Source organism: Capsicum annuum, chromosome 7 (assembly GCF_002878395.1).
Source record: "Capsicum annuum cultivar UCD-10X-F1 chromosome 7, UCD10Xv1.1, whole genome shotgun sequence".
In the NCBI taxonomy this organism is placed as follows: Eukaryota; Viridiplantae; Streptophyta; class Magnoliopsida; order Solanales; family Solanaceae; genus Capsicum; species Capsicum annuum.
This window is the reverse complement of record NC_061117.1, coordinates 212,475,177-212,480,302: the sequence shown is the minus strand read 5'-3', so window position 1 is coordinate 212,480,302 and position 5,126 is coordinate 212,475,177. Positions and strand designations below refer to the sequence as shown.

General features: G+C 34.6%; 1 pseudogene; it reads right to left on the bottom strand.

Annotated features, from left to right (window-relative positions):
- The window catches only part of LOC107876853, a 2,492-nt pseudogene extending 2,066 nt beyond the window's left edge, over positions 1-426 (bottom strand).
- Between the last annotated feature and the right edge of the window lie 4,700 nt (positions 427-5,126).

Here is a 5,126-nt window from a genome sequence, read left to right as displayed (position 1 = left end):
AAATGGGTAACAGAAGTTACTCAAAATTGTGGGGATTAGAGATATTTTTATTAAGACAAATGTTGAGTACACATTGGTTCTAAAAGATGTATATCATGTACCTGATTTGCAGCTGAACTTGATCTCAAGAATTGCTTCGGATCAAGATGGTTGCGAGAACTATTTTGCAAATCAAAGCAATTCGAGAGATCAAGTTCAACCGGAAAGTATGTAAATGATGTACATCTTTTACAACCAATGTGCATCCAACATTGTCCTAATACAAATGTCTCCAATCCACGCAATCTTTGAGCAACTTGTGTTTCTTATTTTTACAATGCTAGAATCACCTGCGACATATTTACAGAAAGTATCAATTACCGGTGTAGTATGGCAAGATGTTTCTATATCAATCACCCATTTCGACTCTGAACCTGCCAAGTGCATGTACTCTTCTTATTTATTTATAAATAGAACAACACTATCATTCTTTTGTACTATTGTTATTCCTCAGGCCATTAATTTCACTGTTACCTCTTTTTAGATTTGGACAATCAATTTAAAGTGACCTAGTTGATCGCAATTGTAGAAACTTATTGATCTTGATTTATATCAGACCTTGGACTTTCCACGACCTCTGGATCTACCATAGCTACTCGAACTCCTATGGTGACTTCTGCCTCTACTTTATGTGATAAGTATCTACCCATAATTTTTAGGTCTAGTTCCTATCTTCTTATTGAGTAGAAGAGCTTATGTGGCATCTTTTAGCTGAATCGAGTCCTTACCATGTAAAATGGTTATCGCCAAAGCATCATAACAAGATGGAAATAAGATCAAGAGAATGATGGATTTATCTCCCTCCTTGATCTTTACTCCGACGTTAGTCAGCTAAGTGATTAGTTCATTAACTACATTTAAATGTGATAATGAATTTATACCTTTACCGATATGTAGGGTCCACGACTGTTACTTTAGGTATAATTTATTTGTCAATATTACGGACATATATATATTATATAGCTTTTTCCAAATACCACATGACCTATCTTCGTCGATGATGTTATTGACCACATCATCTGTTAAGTGTAACCTGATTGCACTAGTAGCTTTTTCATCTATTTCTTCTCAATCTTCCATTTTCATGCATTCAAGCTTTTTGAAGTTGCCACTTAGTGCCTTGTGTAATCCTTGTCTAATAAGCTGATCCCTCATCCTTCTCTACGTTTTTTAGAAACTGTTATCATCGTTGAATTATGCTACCACATACTTTACTCTAGATATTTTATTTTTACCTAGTATAGTACCACCAACCATGAAAAATTATTTTCACGAATGAGTAGAACTTGTTCTCTGATACTAGTTGTTAGGGATACACCCTGCCATTATAATAATATTTGCAATAATAAAAGAAATAAATATGAAAATAACAATAATATGATTAATCAACAAGAACAACAAGAGAGATAATAACACCAAGATTTTTACATGGAAACCAATAAGGGAAAAAACACGGATCCAGTGGAGCACTAATATCACTATAGTAAGAGATTTTACAATGGTAGTCTGAGTAAAATACTCCGAAGACCACTACACATCCAAAAAAAAACATCTCTCTTTTGATTTTTCACCTCACTATAATATCGCTCACATACTCTATTTTTTCTCACAGACAAAACTCTCTGTGATGCCTCACTCTTTTTCATCTCTACTCTTTGTTTTTTGATGTGTCTCACAAATGAAAGTCGCACTCTATTTATAGAAAAAAACATGTTTTTGCCCGTGTCATCGATGACATCATGAATGGCAATGTTTCAAAGTGTTCACAGTGAACACATTTAATGGCTTTCTTTTATCAAGTAGCAAATCTTGATTTTATCTTGACATTTTTCATCATCCTTGTAGCCAATAAAGATATTTGTGGCATTGGATGGATCTAACGTTCTCAAACTTAAAGTATAAATTGGTCTTTGACTCTTTTCTAGTTTCCACATTGTAGCAGTAACTATCAGAGGTTATGCCATGTAGAATTGACTATCTAATGTTTTTTAAACTTGTACCCCACTCCTTAGAAATGAGGAATTTATTAATTCTTTCAGCACTATCATGCCTATTTCCTCTCTTCCAAGTGTATTTCCACCCAATGATATCAAGACCCACAAGTTCTATATCTTTAATGAATTTTGAGAAGTCACTCATGGACTTATAAATTTTATTGCAATTCTTCTTCTCAGATGTATGCCTTACAGTGTTAAAATACATTAAGTGGAACCCCCTAGTCATAGGTTTCAAGAAAAACACCAATGGGTCCTCCATGGGTAAATCCGTGGCATGGAGGGATAGGAGGGGTAGTAAGGGATACTTTGATTTGTGAATATTTAATATTTGATTTTTTAGGACCTATCGAATTTTCTATAGATAGGTTAGGTAATTAAATCAAACAATATCATATCTTAATTCTTATTTCTACAAGAATCAAGTGATTTGACTCTGTGTGTTTGCTTTCATGTACTATAAATTTATAGCTCTCAGATGAATAAAATATACACTTTTGATACCAATATTACATGGTAATAGAGCTAACAATTTTGCTCTATTCTTGTGTTGTTGATAACTAAAAAAATCATTTATTAGGCTACGTATCCCATTGGCATTAACAGAAGCTGAGAGTTCTATTAAAAAAGTTCTAAAGAGAACCAAGTATCCAGTTCTTCTCATTTTTCCTTTCATCTTACTTCTCACAACCTAAATGGAAATAATTATTTGAAATGAGCGTAATATGTCCATTTGGTAATTGGTTGTCGAGCAAAACTTGAGCACTTTACTGGAGAAACAAGAAAGCTTGAACTAGGAGACCCGAAAATGAATGCATGGAGACCCAAAAATAAACACCTGGATTTCAGAAAAATGGATGGTAATCGATTGGCTGCTAAACTCCATGGAACCTATCATAGGTAAGCCACATTTATTTCTTCCCACTGCTAGGGATGTCTAGGAGGCTGTTAGGGAGACTTATTCTGATGTAGAAAAATGCCTCTCAGATTTTTTAATTAGAAAGTAAACTGTGGAAAGCGAGGCAGGGGGAGAGAAGCGTTATCTTTACATAATGAGATGGTTTCCTGTGGCATGAATTAAATCAATGTTATAATGATGAACTGGGAGTGTTCGAAGGATATCTTAAAAGCAATGAAAAAGAAAGAAAGTGAGAAGGTATATACGTTATTAGCAGGGTTGAACTAAGATTTTGACAAACTTTGTTCTCGACTTCATGGGAACGTATACGCTCAAATTGGGAGGACCTCATCTCTAAACAAGCCAAAACCTTCATAGTATCCAAAATATCTAGTTGAACCATTAAGTTGGATAAGGACTGAATGTCCCATGCCATAGGCCTCTGAGAAACCGATATAAATGCCAAATTACCCATACTCACTACCTTGCGACTCAAGGCATCAACAACTATATTTACCTTACTCGGATGATACAAGATGGAAATATCACAGTCTTGGAACTTAAGGATTGCTACTAGGGATCTTAGTCCTATCTAGCGGGTGAGTCCCCATCCCTAGGCTTGCTCGGTGCTGAATCCTACTCCCATTTGAAAAACACTGAACTGATTAATTAAACTGAACTGATTAGCTGAAATGAAGTGATATTAATGGTATTATTTAGCGAAGCTAAACTAAATTTACTGAGTTCCTTGACTGATGAAATGAACTGAATTTTGAGGACTGACTAAGAGTACTGAATTTACTAAGATTACTAGGAATACTAAGATTACTGATATTACTGAGTAGGACTGATCTAATGGATACTGAATTTACTGAGATTTCCTAAGTCATGAGACTGACTAAATCCTACTTATAATGGCTTGACTGAGATTATCATGGAAACATGACATGGCTATAGGCACACAACTAAATCATCGACTAAAAGTACCCCCAGGACTCGATGGAAAGAAACCAACATAGCATGACTTACTTGAACACATGACCAACAACACAATTTATAATTCATCTATTGAAGCAATTCATCAAACATGTGATATGCATAAATTTGTACAAACATGGGAATTTCATGATATCATACTAGTTATTTACTTTTCCTTCACATAGGCTTTTAATCAAATACATGATAGGCATAATATATGTAAAACAATTGTATGACAATTAAACATCATGGTTCAATTCTAATTTCATCATTCAAGGGTTTAGTGATAGGTTTGCATGAATCTATATATATACTAATCAACCCACATAGAATTTATCACCCAACATAGAATAGAATTCAATTACTCATTATCAACATGAACAAGAGCAACCTAATCATGAAATTCATAAAGAAAATCCATAAATATAGAATTTAGAAAAGAGATTCTTAGGCTTCAAAGACGAAAGGTGTCCATGAATGAACACTATGCATACCTGGGTTGAGTTTCTTGATGTTCTTAAACTTGAAGGATTGGAATCTCATAGTTCTTGAGGAAGATTTAGATTTTGTTCTTGGGGATTAATCTTAGAGAGAAACCCTAATATTTGTTGTTGTGAAATAATAAATAAATGATCTAAGGTCGGGTATAACTGGGTATATATAGGCGGGGTGGTAAAAGACCAAAATACCTTTATAAACAAACTGATTCATGGATGAATACTTGGGGTTCAAAATGAGACATGATACCATAATTGAGCTGAAATCGCAATCACCAGGATGTGTTACCTTGAAACGGTCTTATTCATGAAACTTAGGATAATATGACTAAATGGAAAGTTGGAAAACAAACCATTGGGATTTGACTGTCTGACTGCTAAATGAAATTGCTAGTTTTACTGACTAACTCATGCTGAAAAACTCTTAAGCTAAAATTAGAGAAATAGGTTTAACAATGCATATCATGAGTATGAAGGTCCTATAATGTACCCGAATCTATACTAGGGGAATCTCCTTGATCATGGAGAGTCTGAAGAGCATAAAACCTATTCTGACGCGGACCACTAGTGGTACTGGAAGTGACGCCCTGCTGGCGCAAAACTTTTCCCTTTTGAGCCCTTGCTCTATATTCCACAGCCTGTTTCCCGGTTTACCATATCCATAACATACCTCACTGCCTTCTTTACATACACCTAGGTGATTCCAACCATACTTTTTGC